Source organism: Lathamus discolor, chromosome 1, assembly GCF_037157495.1.
Source record: "Lathamus discolor isolate bLatDis1 chromosome 1, bLatDis1.hap1, whole genome shotgun sequence".
Classification (NCBI taxonomy): domain Eukaryota; kingdom Metazoa; phylum Chordata; class Aves; order Psittaciformes; family Psittacidae; genus Lathamus; species Lathamus discolor.
This window is the reverse complement of record NC_088884.1, coordinates 103,238,658-103,261,524: the sequence shown is the minus strand read 5'-3', so window position 1 is coordinate 103,261,524 and position 22,867 is coordinate 103,238,658. Positions and strand designations below refer to the sequence as shown.

Below are 22,867 nucleotides of genomic sequence, written 5' to 3'. Positions count from 1 at the left end.
TTCGAGAGGTAGTATTACCTTCAGCGGGGAAGCTGACCCATTCCTGCTGGGCCTGTGGGTCATCCCTTACCAAGAGACAGTTTAACTTCACCACGTGTGTTGCAGTGGCTGGGTCTGACAAGGTGGGCTGGAGCTAAAGTTCTTTCTTTCAGTTGAGACCTCGTTGCTTTGGCATGTTATAATCAGACATTTAACATGATTTTAACATAGGGGGTTTTTGTATTCTGTCTCTTTGCGTGGTTTAAAATTCATTTCCAGGCTGTGATCTAATGGCAGTAATTACCTCAGAAGTGTATACAGTACAGAGTATGTTTATTTTTGTTTCAGCTAAGGCAAATGATTACAGGTCTTGGCTTAACTTCAGGGCTTAGTTCTGTTAAAAGAGCCAAAACCAACATCTACCTTTGCAATCTGGCAAGCAGGTCCTAAATACCTTATGTGAATGTTTGACTTAACGATATGAAGGGTATTAAGAGCAGTAGAGCAAAGCCCTTTGAGTCTTGGTGTTGCAGCGGATTGCTGAAGTGCAAATTACTTACTGTACATTGTGAAGTGACCCAGCTTTGTCATGTGATGACTAGCACTCCCTATTATCAAATAGTAATTTACTCTCTAATTCTCCTGAATTTCTGCAGTGCCTTGTGAGCCATTTAACCAACACTGGCGATAACATGAAAGGCATGAGTAGCAAAATACTTGTAAGATTTGCCTGCAGGTTTCAGTAGCTATAGGAGTAATTCAGTCTATTACATGCAAAAATGATTCTGTATAATTGCATGTTTAAAGGTCATTTCATGTGTGCAAGCAAAGCTGTTCCCCCTTTAAGTATTTCCTGGCAGAAACATCTGATGAGAGAGAGGTGGATGAGCAGGGAGAACAACCTACTTTATTCCTGTTGAACAGCATGTAGTGATAAAGTCCGCCCTACATCCTCTCTCTAAACTAAGAAATTTATGCTTTGGTGCTGCTGCCAAGGTGTAGAGGGTTTTATTTAATTCTACTGCTCAAGGAATTGCAGCATAAAAGTCGAGTCGTTAGCTATGTCTCTGAAGAGCAGAGGGGAAGTCTGCACCCTTCCTTCAGTTTAACTTCTTTGTGATGTGTACCAAAATGCAGCTGGGTATTTTGGGTCAGCAGTTGTCTGCACATGGAAAACACATGAAAGAATTTTGTGGATCCTAGCTGGAACTATAGAAATGAAATGTGCTCTTTGATCAGACAGCTTTGGGGGAGTTCTTTGCAAGTGCAACCAATGTGATGTCCTGATTTCATATGTCCTTTTTTACTTTGTAATTCTTGGGCACAACAAGAAGTTGTAGAAGAAAGTGGACAACACCCCTCCTAGTAGGTGCCGGAATACAGAAGTGAAATGATAATTACCTTGGAGCTACCACAGGTTTCTACAGAAACCAGGAGTACTCAGCACATCTCAAGTACATTAAAGGCGGAATTAGCCTACTTTAAACGTGTTTTTCCTGGTACTCGTGATTATTAAGCTTTGACAGTCCATCTGAATTCAAGAGACCTACAAATGCTCAGAACCACTGAAAAGAGAGAACTGTGCTTTAAAATGCTGATTCTTGCTTCCTAGGAAGAAGAGGCATGTTATCCTGGCTGTTCCATGTTTTAAAACTGCTTAAGCTTCATCAGCTTAAGTAGAGTTGCTCTGAGTTCATAGCAAAAAAGAGAAGCGCAAACTCTGCCCCCCCCTCCCCCCCCCCCCCGAATAGAAAATGCTATTTTAATGTTTTTGTATTTTCTGGATTTCTCACTTGACTTCACAATCTAATTTCTCTGCTACAAGAGACCCTCTCAGTCACATCTATGTTAGAATTTAAAAGCAATATATATTCAAATGTAAAACAATACGGATGAAACTGTACTCACATGCAAAAGGACATTTGAGGGGGTGTACACATACACATACAGTTTTAGTAAGTGAAAAGATGAGATGATACAGTGGTGATGAGTGATTTCATTAATTATATTTTAAAGATTTTTGAATTGTTTCATGAATGGCAAAACTGTAAGAATGATGTTAGAACATAGAGAACTACTGATATTATGCCAAGAGCATAATTTCCTTTTGAAATTGAGTGTGTATAGCCCTTTGACAGGGGTCTCCTGCTCTTCATTGTTCATTATTTCAGATGAAAGTGAGAGGCTAATAATCGCTGTGTGTAATAACTGTTTATTCTGACCTTTTGAGAAGACTGATGTGCTAAGGGATAGCATCTAACCTATAAAAGAAGAAAAAAGCGTGGCATCTTTATTAGAAGTGTGAAATGAAGCTTCTTCAAAGCTGAGATGCTGTTTTGCTTTGGAATAAGTGCTTGTAGGAAAGTCAAAATCCAAACCCAACTGGTTCTCATCCCAGATCTTGAGATCATCTGTATTTCTGTGGAAACACTCATATTGCTTCCACTTCATTGATTAACTTTATATTTTCTATGTACTTAAAAAAGAAATAATCCTATCTTCCATCCTTTTTCTCTTCCCTAATGCAATTGCAGAAGTACAAGAGCTCATTTACTGAAGTTTTTGTATATCTATATAATTTATTGAAGGTTGTAAAAATTCAGGAAGAGCTTTGCATTTACTATTGGAAACAGTGCAGACTAGAATTATTTTGAAGGGGATGGAGGAAGATAAATTATTTTAGTTAGATCCTTTTTTTGAGATAATTTCTCCAATCCTATCCCAAATGCTGACAAAGCTCACTTTATTTGTTAGCAGCATGATGATTCTAGTATGATGTGCCTGTCAAACACTGGTCAGTGAAACAGGACCACCTGCATGATGACTGCAGAATTAGGAATATGGACATTAAAACTGGACTCTGTATGGGGTTGCACTGAGAAGCCAGTACAAAGAACAGAAATCTCAGCTGTTGTACTCATAACAAGTTGAATTACCATTGCTTTACATTCTACAGGTTGTACTCTTTCCAGATTGTGTTGCTGGAGTTTCAAATATTGTTAATTTCAAATGGTGCTAGCTGTGGTTATATTAATGCTGGATGCTTCTGGGCAGTGGTCAAACACACCTATAGGCACACAAATTAAATCTCTGCTTGATTTGAACAGGAGCAGGGAGGTTTAAAAAATTGACTTTTTCATGCTTTCAAGAACAGAAGTAATACCTTTAAAACAGTAGTATAGGAAGTCTGTTAAACCATGTGTAGTGCTTGTAAAACTCTGAACTATTTTGTAGGCTTCTAAAACTGAGGAGCTGTGGAAGCTCTGATAGCTTCTGAAAGAGGAACACCTGGGGGACCACACTGGAGCTTCATGCATTCCATTTCACCTTGGAGGCAGTGCTCTGAAACAATTCATAAATCTTGCACGTGTTTCTTCCAAATATTTTGAAGCCACAGAACATGCGAAGCTGCTGCACTCTTCTAGAAAGAAATGGTTGTATTTGCTTCACTGTCTTCAACTGCTGGAGTAAGCAGCAGATAGCATAAAGAATGAAAGTAAACCAGAATGCTAGTGGATCTGTAAAGGTGTCTCAAAATTACTCCAACCCTAATAAAAATCTAAAAGCTCGCACAACTGTCATATGTATGTAGCTATACTGCCATTTCCAAGATGTTAAGGAACTGGATTATACACATCACTCAAGGAAAACACAACAGAAATGGCCAAAAAAAAGCACTCCTATTCCCATAAACATTACAAAAGTACAGCAAAACTCTGAATGACCTTCAGATATTAGAGATTGAAGCTAAGGGTCTTGTGTATCTATCTATACTATTTTATACATAGGTTTATCTATAATATATGTAAATATACTTATCTATATTAATTTATAATATCTGATAAGCGGAAAAAAAAGCAAGTCTGAAACTGCTTCAGCAAAACCATTAATTGAAAAAATAAGGCTTTGAAAAAGGAAATCTGTGTTGCAGTGATCCTCAGGCTTATCCTGTTACTGCTTTTTGTAGAAGTAACTTTAAAAAATGGCCACTGGTATACCTATGAAAAACTTACTCCTTTCAAGGCTAAAAGACTTTGCAATTTTGTAAAGGTTACTGTTGGAACTTTTTCAGGCATCCTGAGAATGTTACTGGTTGTTCTTAAAACTGATATATAGAAAGAGGAGATTGCAAGATGCTTTTCCCTGGGGAAAGGGAGGTTAGCACAGATGGGGGAGCAGTGACTGTTCTTAGATGTGAACTTTTGTTGGTTTTGTTTGAACTAGCTCACTTGGAGGAACAAGCAAGCTTTTGAAGGCTCACATACACTGTCAGCATGAAATTGAAGCAGCAAACTTCACTTGAGAGGAGAATAGTTGCTCATAACTTGCTCATAACTGTTGATCAGTGAGATGAGTTAGGAGGGATGTGTGCAGGAAAGGTCAGAATCAGGGAAGAGCTCAAGGCCAGTTTAATGTGCTCATTTCCCCAACTCTCACTTCTCAATAGCTTCCACAGAGATCATTAAAGTCAGTGAATGCTGAGGTCTTCAGAACATTATGGACATCTGCAAACTTCTTTATCTAGAAAAAAACCCTGCATGTTTTTAATTTGCATCCACCGGTAGCTGGGCCAAGCTTGTTTCAAGCAAGGAAGACTTGTAATATCAAAGATTTACTGAATTTTCATTGCTGCACATAAAACATCTGACAGCATTTGCCTAGAAAACCAAAATGCCTCTCTTTGTTTGTACAAGCCAAAGGAAAAGTACAGTGTATCCGTCTACAAACGAACATCAAAGCACTTTTGCAAAATCAGGGATGCTGACATATATTTGGAGAAACAGTATGAGAGCCGCCTGTTACAGAGGCATGGGGGGTCTCTGCACTTACCAAGCATAATCCTGATTGGAGCCACGTCTTTTCTTTTTTGCTCTTTATTATCACTTTGTGGTTAACTTTTGTTGATGAGCAGGATTAACAGCACATTTTCAGTGACATTTAGCTCTTTTAACAAGCTCTTTCCAGTCAAAGGTGGCTGGCCTGAAGAAAAAAAAAGAGAAAAGTCATTAAGCAAACAAATCTTTGCCAAGAGTTGATGCTAAACATGCCTTCTACCCTGTGTGAGTTATTCATGGTATATGAAATTTATTCCACAAGACTATGACCTTGATGTTGATTGACCAGAAATCCCTTCTCTTGTCATTAGTAACAGCTTTAGGTGCCTCAAGTGGCCCCTCTCCTTTTTCTTATTTTTTTTTCTAAGCATCCGTTAAGGAAGGTTTTCTCAATTTATCATTTGTTTTGTATTGCTACTCATTGGCATAACCTCTTGAAGCCCAACCCCTTGTTTCCACGAGGCTGCCAGGACAGTGGGCTGGTCATGCAGTTGGTCTACCCCTCTCCGCTTGGCACGGTTGTGTGAACGGTATTACTGACAAAAGGCATAACAAAAGGCAAACACGCAGCCTGAGGAATCAGGGTATTCCTTTAGCATGGTGATGAATCTGAGCAGTCTTACAGATGCCTCCAAGTCCTAGGGGCCCCCAGGGGACACTTTCATTTTTCAGGCACTCCAGTCCATTATACAAAAAGCATGGAAGGGAAAATAGGAAAATAGGAAAATAGGATTTTCCCTCTGCGCATTCATATTTCCTGGGCTTGTCAGTTATGGTAAGGCTGTTTTGTGGCTCTCTGTGCGGGTATAGGGCAGAGATCCTGTCTGTACACAGGACAGAGTTTCTGCAGTAATTCTTGCAGGGCGGAGAGTGTATTATGGCTGTTCTTTACTTGATCAAGGCTCAAAAGGGCCTCTCTGTAGAAGTAGGAGACAGAGCATCAGTAGATTGCCCTTAGGTCACTCAGCTTTGAGTAGAACCCAAATATGGAAGATGGCTTAAAACCACCTCCAGCTCAGTATAAACACAGGATCAGAGCAAGAACTGAACCTTTTTGGTGCCTGCTACTAAGCGTGAAACCGTTTATGGAACAGAAACACTGCAAGTATTCACTTAGCTGGCAACTTCTGGAAGGGGAAAAGAAAAATCAAGGGACAAGAACTACGCCAAAAACAAATGCTGGATGTGTGCTTTTGGATTCTTTTTGGATGAGGTCACATGGTGATAAATGGACTAGACTGGGAGAATTTAAAACTGAACTTGATGTAAAGCCCGATTAGAGCGGATTGCATCACAAAGTATAGCTGGCATCTCTTGCTATGAAGAAAGCCTGGCTGCCATAGACTTTGTGGCCATTGGCACAGATTCATCCAGTGCCTTGTGATTTTTGCTGTTTAATACGTACCTTTGGCAGCCTCTTGGCACACTCTCTTGCAGTGGAATATGACATTCATCACTGTGGCTGTATGAGATTATACCTGATCCAAAAGCTTTCAGCATAAATTATTGATAGTCCATATCTCCCTTTTCTTTTCTACTGACTATATCACGAGTACTTCATTCATTCTTTGCTGTTTCTTCCATAGCTTATAAGCAATCCTGCAAAACAAAACATGCAGAAAAACATGGCATCATTAGGGTAACTTACATAACTTTAATTCTGCTCTTTCATGCAAATATATATGCAACTTTGGCACAGTCATTGCACAGGCTATATCTGACCTCAGTGACTGCTGCTGCACTCCCAAGCCTGGGTGAGTCCTTAGCCACATTTTGTTCCCACAGTGGGATGGATGGTGCAAAGCAACCAACCCTTCTTTGTACCTCGGTTGCAAAGGGGAAGAAAGTTGGCTGCACAGGATGATGAGGAGTTGGGACATGCTCTGCAGACCCCCAGCTTAGGTGCTTGGTGAGAACCGTAGCTGTGGGCCATGCCCTTGGGCGCACTTGTAAGCCAGTATAGATGCAGCACCATCTGCTCTTTGTGGAATCATCAGTTCTATACCATTCACAAGTAAAACAAGGTGTATGAACTGTGGAGTGATTGTTATCTTGAGCCTTAAGAGACAACTTCTTGCTATATGTCCTGTAAAGACTAATATGGAGTAATTAATTCCTTAAGGGCATTACCGTATCCTGGGCTGCATCAAAAGGAGCGTAACCAGCAGGTCGAAGGAGGTGATCCTGCCCCTCTACTCTGCTCTCGTGAGACCTCACCTGGAGTATTGTGTGCAGTTCTGGTGTCCTCAACATAAAAAGGACATGGAACTGCTGGAACAAGTCCAGAGGAGGCCACGAGGATGATCAGGGGACTGGAGCACCTCCCATATGAAGATAGGCTGAGGAAGTTGGGGCTGTTCAGCTTGGAGAAGAGAAGGCTGCGTGGAGACCTCGGAGCAGCCTTCCAGTATCTGAAGGGTCCTATAAGGATACTGGGGAGGGACTCTTCATTAGGGACTGTAGTGACAGGACAAGGGGTAACGGGTTAAAACTTAAACAGGGGAAGTTTAGATTGGATATAAGTAAGAAGCTCTTTCCTGTTAGGGTGGTGAGGCACTGGAATAGGTTGCCCAGGGAAGCTGTGAGCGCTCCATCCCTGGCAGTGTTCAAGGCCAGGTTGGACAGAGCCTTGGGTAACGTGGTTTAGTGTGGGGTGTTCCTGCCCATGGTAGGGGGGTTGGAACTAGATGATCTTAAGGTCCTTTCCAACCCTAACTGTTCTATTATTCTATGATTAGTAGGATGCCCTTAAGGAATTAATTAAGGGATTGCAGTGGTATCACTATAATATGTGTAACATTGTTAGAGATACAAGATGTATTAGACCTGGCAAACTCCTGCATTTCTAGAGTGCTGATGGTCAGATGAGGATGGTGGGACAGTGGAATGAAGAAAGTGAGTGGATACAGCTGAAAACCATTGTACAGCATACCTAGCAGGGAATGTGGACAGCTATTATAGCTACATCCACAGGAGAACTCAGCAAGCCAAATACAAAATTAAGAGATCAGATGAGAAATAGAAGGAAGTGCGGCAGAAGTGCCAGGAGACCTCCTTGGATGGATAAGGAGCTGCTGAGGATAATTCAAAGGAAAAAAGAGGCTTATAAAAAATGGAATCAAGGACAGGCGGCTTGGGTAGAGTACAGGGATGTTGTCCAGGAAGCTAAGGACCAGGTTAGGAAGGCTAAGGCCCAGTTAGAATTAAACCTAGCCAGGGATGTTAAGGATAACAGGAAGGGATTCTACAGCTACGTAGCAAACAAAAAACAGACTAGGGACAACATAGGCCCCTGAGGAAGCTTTTGGGAGAACTGGCTACACAGGATTTGGAGAAGGCTGAGGTTCTGAATGACTTCTTCGCCTCGGTCTTCACTGGCAAAGGCTCTGACTGCACCACCCAGTTCTTAGAAGGTAGACGCAGGGACTGTGAGAATGAAGACCTTGGGCCCACTGTGGGAGAGGATCTGGTTTGAGACCATCTTAAAAATCTGAACGCGCACAAGTCCGTGGGACCTGATGGAATCCATCCGCGGGTCCTGAAGGAGCTGGCGAATGAAGTTGCTAAGCCACTGGCCATTGTATTTGAAAAATCATGGCAGTCAGGTGAAGTTCCCAACAACTGGAAAAAGGGAAATATAACCCCCATTTTCAAGAAGGGGAAAATGGAAGACCCGGGGAATTACAGACCAGTCAGTCTCACCTCTGTGCCTGGTAAAATCTTTGAACAGATTCTCCTGGAAGGCGTGCTAAGGCACATAAAAAAACAACAAGGTGCTTGGTGACAGCCAGCATGGCTTCACTAAGGAGAAATCCTGCCTGACCAATCTGGTGGCCTTCTGTGATGGGGCTACAGAATTGATGGATAAGGGTAAAGCAGTTGATGTCATCTACCTGGACTTCTGCAAAGCGTTTGACACTGTCCCACACGACATCCTTCTCTCTAAATTGGAGAGATATCAATTTGATGGATGGACCACTCGGTGGATAAAGAACTGGCTGGATGGCCGCACACAAAGAGTTGTGGTCAATGGCTCGATGTCCGGCTGGAGACCAGTAACGAGTGGTGTCCCTCAGGGATCGGTGTTGGGACCGGTCTTGTTTAACATCTTCATCACTGACATGGACAGTGGGATTGAGTGCGCCCTCAGCAAGTCTGCCGATGACACCAAGCTGTGTGGTCCGGTTGATACGCTGGAGGGAAGGGATGCCATCCAGAGGGACCTTGGCACGCTTGTAAGATGGGCTGATGCCAACTTTATGAAGTTCAACCACGACAAGTGCAAGGTCCTACACCTGGGTCGGAGCAATGCCAGACACAGCTAAAGATTGGGCAAAGAAGAGATTCAGAGCGGCCATGCAGAGAAGGACTTGGGGGTGCTGGTCGATGAGAAAATGAACATGAGCCGGCTTCAGTGTGCGCTCGCAGCCCAGAAAGCCAACCGTATCCTGGGCTGCATCAAAAGGAGCGTGACCAAAAGGTCGAAGGAGGTGATCCTGCCCCTCTACTCTGCTCTTGTGAGACCTCACCTGGAGTATTGTGTGCAGTTCTGGTGTCCTCAACATAAAAAGGACATGGAACTGCTGGAACGAGTCCAGAGGAGGGCCACGAGGATGATCAGGGGACTGGAGCACCTCCCGTATGAAGACAGGCTGAGGAAGTTGGGGCTGTTCAGCCTGGAGAAGAGAAGGCTGTGTGGGGACCTAATAGCAGCCTTCCAGTATCTGAAGGGGGCCTATAGGGATGCTGGGGAGGGACTCTTTGTCAGGGACTGTAGTGACAGGACAAGCGGTAACGGGTTAAAACTTAAACAGGAGAAGTTTAGATTGGATATAAGGAGGAAATTCTTTCCTGTTAGGGTGGTGAGACACTGGAATCGGTTGCCCAGGGAGGTTGTGAGTGCTCCATCCCTGGCGGTGTTCAAGGCCAGGTTGGATGAAGCCTTGTGTGGGATGGTTTAGTGTGGGGTGTCCCTGCCCATGGCAGAGGGGTTGGAACTAGATGATCTTGAGGTCCTTTCCAACCCTAACTATTCTATGATTCTATGAAATACCCACCAAAAAAAAAGCTAAAATGACGTTTGAGACTTAAAACCTAAATATTCTCAAAACATTGGGTTTTGTTACAATCCATGTTTATCAAATGCTTTGCTTTTGACAAAATTACAATTATCCATGAAACTAAGTGAGAAAAAACTTCTGATCAGCTTTGATCCAAATAGATACAGTTAATGTTGAAAAAAATGTTTGTGTATACCTAACTTTATTAAAAGTTTTCAGGTTAGTACATCAACTATAGTTTTCAGCTGTGGCTCTGGTTTGTTTCAGGCTTTGTTTTTCATTGGCTTGTCACACAGAAGCTAGTCTGTGCAATCTGTTATTATTTCTTCAGCTTTGTAAAGCTCTATTTATCCCCTTTTCTATGATTTCCTGTGTTACATATGATGTCAGTTTGCTATTTGTAGTATCCAATAATCATACCAATGTGACAGAACTATTTGAAGGTGGGAGAGAAGTTGTTTCACTGCAAAACGTACTGCAGCAGCTCCAGCCAACACAAGTTAGTCACCTCAGTTTCTCACTTTCAGTTGTTAAACAGGAGTACAACATTTCTGCTGATGTTTTCCCCTGCATGTCCACAGGTCAACCTTAAAAGCAACTAAGCAACTGTTGTTTTTTCTGTAGTGCTCTGGGCATTGCAGAGTGTGACCTCCTACTCCATTAAGAAATCTGCAAAAACTGAGCTGATTCCCTTCTTGCATTGAACAGTTTCTTCCTTGTTTTTTACGAATACAGGCAACTTCTTCACCTTTTTTTTTTTTTTTTTTCTTTTTTACAGATTTTCTGTACCTCCTGAGAGACCCTGTGTTGCTTTTGTTTTCCTTTGCGGATAATGTGTAAAACTTTAAACTGAAATGCAAGCCTTGAATTTAGCGCTGTGCTTCTTGCCTGGCGACTGATACCGCAGGCTTTGAGCTCTGCTGACCCAGGCTATAGTGCCGTGGTTATTGAATGGTAGCAGTATATTCAGTACTAGATTTTTTGGCATTTTCCCCTAAAACATCTTTCATGTGTGCTCTCCCACATTCTATTCGATTTTGTTAACTATAGAGGAGAAAGGGGTTGATAGAATATCAACCTTTTTTACAAGTGTCTTTGTTTCATAGTTTTCTCCAGACACCTGAAAGACCAGCTGTCAACAGTATGATGTAACAGGCTTGAATGTAGTGGTTACCTCTTACCACCACCATTTCCACCATAGCCAAGGTTTCTGTTAGGACAGTTCCAAAAGGCAGCAATTCCAGGTGACCTTGGTATTGACACTGAGATTTCTAAAATGCTTGAGACTCTGGTAGCAACAGGATGTCACAGTTCATTGTTAAATGACTTACTTGGTATGGGTACTGTCTGGTACTCTCCCTTCCTAGAGACAATCCCCTCCAATCATTATTTTGCAATAGACAGTGAGGATCTAGGGAACTTGGAGCAGTATAAAAAGGCAGACTGATAGCAAAGCAGAACTTTAATGAAGTCAAGGAATGATGTGTATCTTCGTGTAGTCACAAAAGCAAATTAAAACTGCTCGTACTAAAAGTTTAAGAGTTTGCCTCCCCCCAAAACATGCATAAAGTGTCCTGCCTGGCTCCAGCTGCAGTACTCAAAGGACAAGGTTCTCCGGTTGCTACTCTGTCATGTCTGCCAGCCGAGTGTGGGCATTTTTACTATCTTAAATGGTGCTACATGTCATCTTTTAGATAACTGAAGCATGGCCAGATCAACTTAAGATCTCCCACCAATCCGCCTTATGGGAACTTAAAAGATATGTAGAGTTCTAGTCTAAAAATTAAGCACTGTGGCTTGTACAAGAGTTTTTTTAGCAGTATTTTCTCTGTCTTTACTCTAGTGAGGCCTGCAGTATACATGTGCAATGCTGAGAAGTTCCTTGTTGTGTCACCTAAGGCTAGAAACTCTATAACTATTGATGTTAGTATTTTGGATTTAATGTCTAGGTTTATTGCTGAAGACAGTCTGGATTGCTGATTGTCCTGGGTTCAGCAGAAGCAGTCATTTTTCTCCTTAGTAGCTGGTGCAGTGCAGTGTTTTTGACTCTCAGATTGAGAACAATGCTGATAACACCAATGTTTTTAGTTGTTGCTCAGTAATGTTTACTCTGACCAAGGACTTTGTGAGTCTCATGCTCTGCCAAGGAGGAGGGGAAGCCAGGAGGAAGCAGAGACAGGACACCTGACCCAAACTAGCCAAAGAGATATTCCATACCACAGCATGTCATGCCCAGTGTATAAACTGGGGGCAGCTACCCAGAAGGGTTAGATCACTGTTCGGGTCGGGCTGGGTATCAGTCAGTGGGTGGCGAGCGGTTGTGTTCTCTTCCCTTGTCATTTCCCTTATCATTATTATCATTGGTGGTAGCAGCAGTGATTTGTGTTATACCTTAGTTACTGGGCTGTTCTTATGTCAACCCATGGGAGTTGCATTTTTTCGATTCTCTTCCCCATCCCTCCGGGAGTGGGGGGGACAGTAAGGGGGATGAGTGAGTGAGCAGCTGCGTTGTTCTGGGTTGCTGCATGGGTTTAAACCACAGCACTGATATAGAAAGAGATTCAGGACTGTGCCTCATACCTGATTTGGGGGTCCTTTGAATGTATATCATAAACCAGATCTTCTAGCAGCAACTCCACAGCAGAGATAGTCCTCACAGATACTTCCAAACCTACAGATTTCCGTGAACAAAGGTAAGGGCTGGGAAAAGGAGCATGTTAGTTGAATTGCCTTCCAGTTTCTGCATTGTAAGTAAAGATAATATAAGAAAAATATTGACCAAATTATTTTAACAAAATACAAAGCTGAGAAACTAAACATATGTGAACTAGAGCAAGATGAGACAATTGTAAAAGTCCTTGTAGCTTTCTAATAGGAACAGTTGCCCCCATGTTTAGGGATAAGTTTTTTATGACTGGGTATTACTGGTTTTTAAAAAACATAGTGGAATCTGCATGTCCAATATATTTGAATTAATATGGTTCCCAGTATTTTGGTTTATGTTCTTAAACCAATAATACTACAGATATAGTACAGATGTGCAGATCCTGTGCTGAGTCTCCTTATTCCCTGGCTCTATAAAGAAAGAGGGAAGAAGGAGAGGTGCAAGACTGCTGTAAAACAAAATATCAAAAAGTTTTGCTCCTACTTGAGTATTTTCATAACAGGTTGCTTTTCAATATATGCAATTTCAAACCAGGAATGACCATCATACCTGTAGCTGTGATGAGAAAATTAATTGGGAACCTCTGCACTCAAAGTTGCACTGTGTGCTGCTGTGATAATGGTGCAGAAGGCCTGTAATAAGGTGTCACTGCATTAAAAAATCCATCTAAGCTATATTTAGCTTTTCTTGTGCATTAAACTGGGCAAACTCAAATTGAAGTGGATCTGTGCGACAGCTTTCTCTATTGGAGGACACAGTGCCCAGTGGTGAAAGCAGTAGAGCATGATCTATGGTTTGGTCTACAGATGGCCTCAGGTTTGCTGTTTGACTTTGGAAAAATTCCTTGAGCTGTGTCTGTGGTGTTAGACCAAGGAAAAAGGTACTGCTGGAGTGGGCTCATAAGGGGAACTTGGATATGTGAATCAGAAGGGAGCTGGAGCATGGTCTAGCATGTCTCTTAGTTTGTGTGTGCAAAGGTGGAGGAGTTCTGGTGTCTGCTATTCAAGCTGGACAGTCTTCTCTCTTTTCCAGCAGTATCGCAAAATCAATAGGGATTGCATTTGCCAATCTCGTTAGGGAGCTGGGATGAACTCTGCAGCACCTGAATATTTCACTAGAGAGGTTTGTTATAGTATTAGAGGCTCTATTATATACAAGGTATAGATATAGGACATACCTATAAAAATCCAGCTTGGAAATATCAGAGAGGAGTATCTTGCTGTTAATTTATGACTCAATCACCAGCCTTCAGATGTCTTCCTCTTTCTGAGGGGAAGGGTGGTGGACATCCAAAGTTCAGTTGTGAACGCCTGCTGACAGCAACAGGATTGCACAAATGTTGCTAGAGAAGACATGGTCATTTCTCAGGCTTTCTTTTTATTAACTATGAAAGACTGAGCTGTGCTATATCTAATTCAGAATTAGCAGTGCTGCTGATATGCTTGATGTTTTTAATGCCCTGCTGTGACTTGGTATGATTGGGTTTTTTGGTGTGTATGAGTGAGGAGCCTTGCAGGCTGCACAGAACACAGCCTGTGTGGCATCGGCTCCCCTGTTGATTTAGTTTCATTTTCTGTTTTTCTGCCTTGCTCAACTGGCTGTAACGGCATTAAAGTATTCTTCTGATCTTTGTTTCCATGTGTTCACAGAATGCAGGTTTTGAAAGCTTTTATGCCAAAGGGACATTCAGGGTGAGAGGCAGCTCTCAGATCTGTTTCAAAAGCCATTGACAAATTACATATCTGATTAAGGCTTGTTTATAATAACTTCTACTGAGAGAGCCTTTGCCTTGGTATTAGATTAGATTAGACTGCATTAGATTAGATTAGATTAAACAGGGAATGGTTGAATTAAAGCTCCCAGAAATTATTTACATGTGCTATTGACATACTGCTTTGAAGCAGGAAGTAATGAAAGTTTCATTAGAGAGTCTGTGGTCCCAAGAAGTGTAGCTAAATTTTCCCCTCTTTCACCATCTACACTGCATTAGAAGAGTTTTAATTCAGTGGTTTGGATTATGACATATAATAAATTGGTAACTCATAGCATAAATATGATATTTCATGGAAACTCTTATCACTTTTAAACATTTTCCTTGGACTTCAAGTATCCTGGGCAACTTTCCCCTCCTCATCCCTACTCCATCTAACTTTTCTGGTAATACTGGGTATTAACATTTGCCTTCTGCTCTTGCTGAATTGGATGATCAGACATCCAGGAAACTGTGGATGCATTTATGTCCTGATTCTCAGCAACTTCATGCATACCTGTTGGGAACCTAATACAGAAACCCTCGTCAGGCAAATCCATTCAGTAGGAGCATTCAAGTCCTACCTTGGACCTGTTGTTACCATCCATATTGTGCTACCAGAGTCCAAGCTCTTTTCTGAAAAATTCTTGTCCAGAATTGTATTCAGAGATAGACAGTCACAACTTGGTACAAACTTCAAAGCGCTCATGGGGATTCATAGACCCTGGCAACTAGAGGGAGTAGATGGCTGTACTTTCCTTAAGTACTGAAGAACTAAATTGCAGAAAAAGGCATTAGGCTGGAACAGGTCGATGTATCTACAGGAACAGACTCAAAAACTTCAGATTAATATATTCTCTGACCTCCTGCTCATCCACTGTTAAACTGTGCCCATGCCAAGATCTTTCCTACCAGACTAAAATAATCTACCTCCACAGCTTATCATACTGTCCCCTACCGTCTACCAAAACACACTTACCAAAATAGACTTCCTTTTCCACAGCTCAAGATAATTGACTTCCCATGCCCTTATCCTTCTCCTGGCTTCATGAGCCTTACCAAATTTTATCATCACTTTTCAAATCAGAAATAATCTTACTACTTCAACTGCTTTCACTTAATTCCTCCTCTTATTTCCTTACCGTTCTTGCTTCTTGCTGTTTCCTATTTGTATGCATGTTTACATGGCTCAAGATGAATAAGAGTTGGTCATTTTATATGTAGAAAGGAGTGGAGAAATGGAAAAGATGATCTGGAATAAGAAGCAAGCTCTTAAAGAATTTGATTTTTCTGTGTTAGAACTCACCCAAGTTAGAGAACTGTACTTTGTCGTTGAGAGGAAAAAATCAGTACTAGTGACAAACAGCAAAAGCAGATTTGTTCCTCCTCAGGGTGCAAACAAATTGCATCAGTGAAGTCTTCTGAGAGCTGGCTTCCACAGTGAGTGGTTTTTGGGGGAGAAGAAATCATCTGAGTTAGATTTCTTCAGGCTGGATTGGATAGTAAGGATTGGCCACACGTGCCGACTGATATCTCCCAGTCTGCCAACTGTTACTTAATTCAGGCTACAAATTTAACTTAACTGGGATATTGCAAGCTTCCATGTGTTTGGAGTTGAGTGCCACTTTTTAAATGATGCTGTCTTGGGCACTTGATGTGTAACTGGTGACCAGCTTTTTGAAGACTTGCTTGACTTCAGCCCCTTCCCCTACCTCTCTCATTGTTTTATTCTCCTGCTCAGAAAAGTTTGTGAGTGTTTTACAGCTATAAATGGCCATTTAACCATTCATTTCTCTTCAGAAGCGTCATTCTGTATGCCTGCCACCAATGACAAAGTAAGGTTATAAAACATTAACTTTTCCTATTTCAGTACGACCAAATTCTTTTCAAAGTCATCAGAAGCACTTGAAGGCAGAAATGCATGTGATGGTATTGTATACTGAACACGGACTGAAGATGAACAGCTTACAGTGTAGGCAGACCTTTAAGCACAGGATTGGCAAACATCATGTACAAAGCAGTCAGCAAAATGATGGGCTTAATGCTCTGAAAGTGGCTTTCCATAGTCTGTCTTCTCCTTCCGTTGTGTAAGAAGGCAGCATCATACAGCCTGCTTCATTATTTCAGCCTCTCACAGAAACTGGAGGGACTTTGTGAACTTTTGCTATTTCTCAGCCTGAAGGACAGCAGTTTGGTCATTTCAGTTCTCTGTGTTTGGTTTAATGCTTTGCTAGAAAGAAGCAATTTTCCATGCAGAGTGTGGCTGGTTTGTATTGGAAGGGAACTGCAAGACAACAAGGCTGCTATAGGGTTTCTCCTTCCCCTCTCAGTTCTTGTTGCCTTTTTTACTCTGTATTATAAGTGTTTGAAAAACCTATTGAGTTGAATGCAATGAACAGAGTCTATGGCAGATACTGCTACTTCCCAGCAGCCTGGAAGACAGGAAGAGCTTTTGATTTTGGAGACAGGAAGACAAGTGAATTTATCTTACCCTGTGAACTATGTCAGTGACTAATTTCTTTCAAAATCAGGAGGCCAACAAACATAGCTTGAAGTTATTTTTAGGCCTTATTTATAGCCATTGGTGAATATTATAGGCAGCTAGGCAGCTCAGAGATGGCAACTGCTTGGTTCTAACCTTGTGAGATTCATCCTTCTTTGATCCTGAGCCAATCCATACTGACTATGTGAAAAGGAAAAGACAGCAGTCTACAGAAGTTGTCGTATACAAGCTAGAGGGCACCTCTTTTAAACCTCCTTACAAATTGCCTCAGATTTCCTGAGGGAAGAGAACCAGGAAGGGCAGTTCCACATCTGTCATCACTGTTTTACTCTCAGATCCTCTGGCTTGACAGCATCTCAGAAACATATTGCCTGCACTTGCCATGCAAGTTGCAAAATGTAAAATCATCTTGCCTTGGTAATATAGCTGGAGGAAAATTTCCTGCCTCCAGTGAGTATTCACCTTTGAAATGCTTTTGCTTTTATTTTCTGTTTGGGTAAAGTCTCTAAGAAGGAACAGGTCTACTTGTCACTTGGTGATGCCTACAAACTGTTACTATCCTGGAAGTTCAACACCATGCTGAATTTGTGAATTCGGTTTTTCATCACCCCTGTAAAAGTTGTGGCTTTTTTCTGTTATTTGCACTTTGGTGATAGATAGCGCTGCACCTCTGTAAACACCTCAGCTGAAATTGTGTCTTTCAGAGCCAGTAGTATATTCCTTGCCTGTTTAACAGTTTATGCAGCACTGGGACCAAATTCTTTCAATCAATAGTGTTGTGCTATGGTGCAGAATTTCAGCCACTCTATTTAGCAGGCACACACAGTTACTTGATCTTAGCTCTTTCAGTGGCAATGAATCTCCCACTTTCTTCATAAATTGAATTCAATTATTACTTCTTTACCCTGTTTCACAAGCAAGTTTAGACATCTTGCTTTTCATCTTGCATTTTAAATAGAAGAAACAATAATAGCAATGACTTCCGCATTTTTATGGCATGAGAGATAGCCTAATAAATTAATAAAATTTGCAGCTGCAAAGGAATTTTGGTTTAGTTTGTCTAACATGCTTTTACAAACTCCTCTTAAGCCCCATGAGATTTCCTGAATAACCTGGTGAATGCTGTCTTAGACTGACAAATGAATTACACAAAGACTGAGACATGTCAAAAGTGGCATAAAAATCAACGCTAGGAAGAGGGCATCTATAAGTATTCTTCATGCTGATACCAAAGTACATAGCGCTAGATGTTTCAGCTGCCAATGAGTGGTTAAACAAAGTACTGTGTTATATCAAGGGAAGATTCTGCAGCTAATAAAAAACCTGGTTAAATTTTTGCTCGTTACTCTGAATATAACAAAGGCTTCTTTCCTTTGAGCCCATACATTATTCCACCTTGATAGGAGTGTAACTGTCCCGGAAATTGCACAAGGTTCCTTTATACTGGCAGCATAAACTGCCACGTTCACTTCATCAAGCCTAAGTGTTAACTACTTCCCATTAACTCAAATGTTCCCAGGTTCAGGATCAAGAGAACCTGCTTAAGCAAAGCATCTGTCTGAGCTCCTCACAAGTTAATGTACCATACAGTATGCTTCAAAAAGGCTGGCTAGGGAAGAGGGGAAAGCCTTGGCAATTCTGTTTCTTCCAGTGTTTAGGGGGCTGGGGGAAAAAAAGAAAGGAAAAAAAGGACAGAAAGAAAGAAAAAAAATTCATGTGTTCTTTCTCCTTATACCTCCTGTAAGTTTGAGTCTCTGTTAAGACCTCTGATACTTTGAAGGGTGAGAGAAAGAGAGATTTATAACCCAGTCACAGTCAGGATTTTGCAAGCCTGAGGCCCTCGGCCCCAGTATATGAATCCCCCAAGCACAGGGCAGAAATCGAAGAGGTATGGTGGCTCTTGTCCAAAGGAATAATGCTACTACAGTATAGGTGATACAATATTTCAGATGTCCATTTCACAGTATGCACAAGAGGGGAAAAAATATCTGGATGACCTCTCTGTGAAGAAGACTAAGTGGGGCTAGGTGCAGACACACAGTCACAAATGAATATTACATCTGCACAGTGAGCTCACCTTTTACTGACCACAGGATGTTTGAATCAGAGGAACACATCAGTTCATGAAAACCTAATAACTTCATTTTATTAGACCTGGCTTCTACTCTAGAAACATGAATGATCTGTAGTTTTCTTTATGCAACTCTGCTATGGAGGGCAGCCTTGTTCCACTCTTGGTTATGTGTATCTAAAGATAAGTCATGTGCCAGAGGAGAGCTCAAGCTGGAAAGCCATAACCATATGCTTTCAAACAGGCACTTTAGAGATAAAATAAGTAAAAGGGGAAAGCACAGATGTGATAGCACCCTTAAGTAGTCTCCCATCCTTTGCTCAGTAAAGATATTTCATGAACCCTCTCTTGTTTGCCTATTGACAAACTTCCAGTAAATACTTAGCTGCCTAACTGGCATCTTATGCAGAGTTCTTGCATCACATTGTCCTTTGTCTACAAGTTCCTTAGGTTTCCAACTGTGTAGAGAGCCATTTCTTTCCGTCTGATTTGAACTTAACTCCTGCCTTCATTCTTCAGTCCTAAGTTCTTGTATTGGAAGAAACGGTTGATTCCTATACACCTTCTCCAGACTGCTTTCTCGTGTTTGTCAGCCTTGTCATACACCTCAGTCATCTTTTTTCCAGGCTGAAGGCTTTCAGTCTGTTCAGTACTTTGTTGTACATTTGCTTTCTAGCCTCCACACATCTAACTCCTTTGACTAAAATCACTACCTTGAACACCAGCACAAAAATTAAGGTAAACAAAAAGAAAAAGCTTCTCAATTGATGAAGGATTTCTACTCTGGAGCCTTGATAAGGGGAGGATATGCAAGTGCAGCTAATATGAAAGAGTTACTGAAGAGACAGTCAGTGCCAGTATTTAAAATGTAAGGACAACTCACATAAAGAAGTCATCTTTTTTCAGGGATTTCTAGAAGACTTGGGAATTCTAGAGGATTTGTTCATAAAACATGGCAAAATTGTCCTTAGTTATGGGAAGAAATCTAAGAACTTGGAGGAATTAAAAACAGCCAAACAAAATGAAACCCCACCTGGTGTGCTTCATTCAGCTCTGGAGTCCTCAGCACAGGAAAGACGTTGACCTGTAGAAGCAGGTTCCAGAGGAGGGTCACAAAAAAAGATGGAGCACCTCTTCTATGTGGACAGGCTGACAGATCTGGGGTGGTTAGCCTAGAGAAGAGAAGGCTTTGGGGAGGCTTCATTGTGGCTGTTCCATACTTAAAGGGAGACAGACTTTCTCATAGGGCCTGTACAATAGGACAAGGGGATATCCTTTTAAAACCAAAAGAGGGTAGATTCGGACTAGATATAAGGTACGTTTTTTATACAATGAGGATGGCAAAACTCTGGAACAGGTTGTCTGGAGACAATTGACAAAGCTTTGCTATCCTGACCTGCTTGTGTGGGCAGAGACTCGTGGGGCAGTTTCAGGGCTCAGAGTTGATTTTCCTGAGAGGGATCCCAGCTCTGCAGCAGAGGAGCTGCACTGCTGAGGAGAAGGCAAGGGCTGGAGGGAGGGAGAACCGGGAACTGCAGGTCAGTCCCATTATTTTTCTGTAATGAGGGTGGTAAAGCCCTGGCACAGGTTGCCCGGAGAGGTGGTGGATGAACCATCCCTGGGGACATTCGAGGCCAGGCTGGATGTGGTTCTGAGCACCCTGATGTAGTTGGAGATGTCCCTGCTCGTTGCAGGGCGGGGGGTTGGACTAGATGACCTTTAAAGGTTCCTTCCAGCCAAAACCATTCTGTGTTTTGTGCCCCATCCCTGGAAACATCCAAGGCCAGATTTTACAGGGCTCTGAGCAGCATGTTATAGCGTAAGGTGTCTCTGCTCATTGTAGGGGACTGCACCAGATGACCTTTAAAGGTCCCTTCCAACCTAATCTATTCTATGATTCTAATTAAAAATCGTAATAGCATAGAACAGATTGTCATTGCCAAAACAGTCTCATTGTACTGAGGGGGATGTTTTAGTTTGCACCAATTCCTCTAGCATGCACACTTTGTGGGAAGGGCACTGGCACCTCAGTGTTTTCCTTGTATGCACTCCCTCCTATGTGCCCATCGTGCATTTTCAGGACAAGCTCAAGGCCTCCAGTGTTGTGGAATTGTTTCCTCGTCTCTCTGAAGTTTTCTTTTGCTGCAGTTCCCTTCTCGTGTCACCTGGTGGCTGCTGAGCCCTTCTGCAGCTCGAAAGGTGCCGCTTGCTCCTGGAACACGAGAGAACTCGGTAGTAGTTCTAGGAGATGCGTGGTAAGGGTGCATTGGTCATTATTTTTTTATTCCTAGTTATGATATCTGACACCATAATCTTTCTGCAAGCAAAACAAACAGTGCTTTTCATGGAAAAGGGGAAAGAACAGGTATATATATTCTAATTTTGGGTTAACTCTTGCTGTTTACAACACATAATTCCTCGATAGTTTGAAGTGAGAATCAGGCACGGGAAAACACTTAATTCTTTATTGACATCCTCTTCTTTAGAGTTGCATCCATATGTAAATTGCCTGGGTCCAGGGTGAGCAAGGTAATTATTTTTAATAGTGCTCATCCTGTTCTTCACTCCACGCTGGAGACAGTTCAAAACAGAATATCAAGCAAAAGACCAATAAACCCAGTGTCAGCAGTTGCTTAGTTTCTTTTCAAAGTGCCAAGTGGGATCACTATCCCGTGTGCATAACTAAGGGATTTTTTAATTTTTGCCAATATGGGTTGAATTTGCTGGGGAGTTGTGAGCAATCATTTTTATCAACCTTGGAATTTTTTTAAGGTGGCGGTTTTCCTTTCTGTTTAGATTTTGATGTGGGGTTTTTATTCCAATAAATACATCCATGCAGTGCTTATTTCCTATTTGCCCAGCAGGCTTGTTAGAAGGGGGTGTCAGGGTGATATATCTTGTTGAATAAGAGCAGGTGGTTTTCACTGCTGTCTGTCATCAGCCCGAGTTACCGCCTGGTTTACAATGAGAGGTGTGAAAAAGGCACACTTTTCTCACAGGGCAAACACACGTTTGGGTGAAGGCTTGTGTTTAAAGGGGCAGATAATTAATAGCTGTAAAGGGTCTGTTCCTCTAAACATAGCAAGGTGGTGATTTTCACTTGAACAAGTACTACCAGGGGAGAAGTTTTTACCTCCCAAAAAATAAATCTGTTCAGGAATTTAAGGCCAGCCGTCCTAATCAGAGCCAGTAAGGTTTGTTCTCTTACCTTTTTCATGTAATTCTATCAATCTGGTTTTGAGTATCTTTAGAGGGATGTCTGAGATGTCTTATATGGGGGGTCGTGGAGGATGAGAGTGGGGTGTGCAAGCACTCAGCTCCTCCTGATGAAAGCCTGCTACAAGAAGGGTTTCTGATCTGTTTTCCTGAGACAAAAGACCCTGCAGAAGCGGTATCCAGGACATGAGCCTGTAGATTTGGGGACAGGGGAGAACAGATGGCCACTGGAGCCAGTAGAGCACATACAATGGCAGGGGGGTTGGACCTAGATGATCTTAAGGTCCTTTCCAGTCCTAACTATTCTATGATTCTGTATGGTGCTTCAGGACACCCGTGAGACGTCCAGAAGCAGAGCCTCCTGAGGGCAGATGGACCTTGTGTGGCTCTTTCTGCAGGCTGCTTCTGACCGGAAACCTTGGCATGAGAATCCCAGCAAAGAGCACAGAGGTCTGTAGGGGAGGAAGGGGTACTCCTTGTGAAACATGGCTCATTGCTAAAAAGGTACAGAGAAAAGGAGACAGAAATTAAAGCCTGGACACTTTTTAATGGTACTCCTGAATCTCTGTGAGATCCATACCCTCCCTGCACAGGGTCTGCCTCCTGGCAGCAGAGCCAGCAGAAATCCCTCAGAGAAACAGGTGATGCATTCCTCTTACTCAAGAGGGAATATTTCCTTTCTAGTTGTCCTTAGCTTATGTCAGATTTGAGGACTTGCTGTCAGTCCCCCTGCCTTTCCAGTACTGAAAAATGGGAGGAGCTGCCCTGTGTTTACAGGTGTTCATGCA

The 22,867-nt window shown here is 42.1% G+C and overlaps 1 long non-coding RNA gene across 3 annotated transcripts in view; it reads left to right on the top strand.

Annotated features, from left to right (window-relative positions):
- The window catches only part of LOC136018928 (uncharacterized), a 156,501-nt gene that overhangs the window by 115,946 nt on the left and 17,688 nt on the right, over positions 1 to 22,867 (top strand). For 2 of the 3 annotated variants that reach the window (XR_010614668.1, XR_010614663.1), the window contains one exon: positions 3,214 to 3,569. The exons of the other annotated variant lie outside the window; for it this stretch is intronic. This is a non-coding gene — a long non-coding RNA (uncharacterized LOC136018928). Of the gene's footprint in view, positions 1 to 3,213; positions 3,570 to 22,867 lie in introns of those variants that run through there. 3 annotated transcript variants of the gene reach the window in all.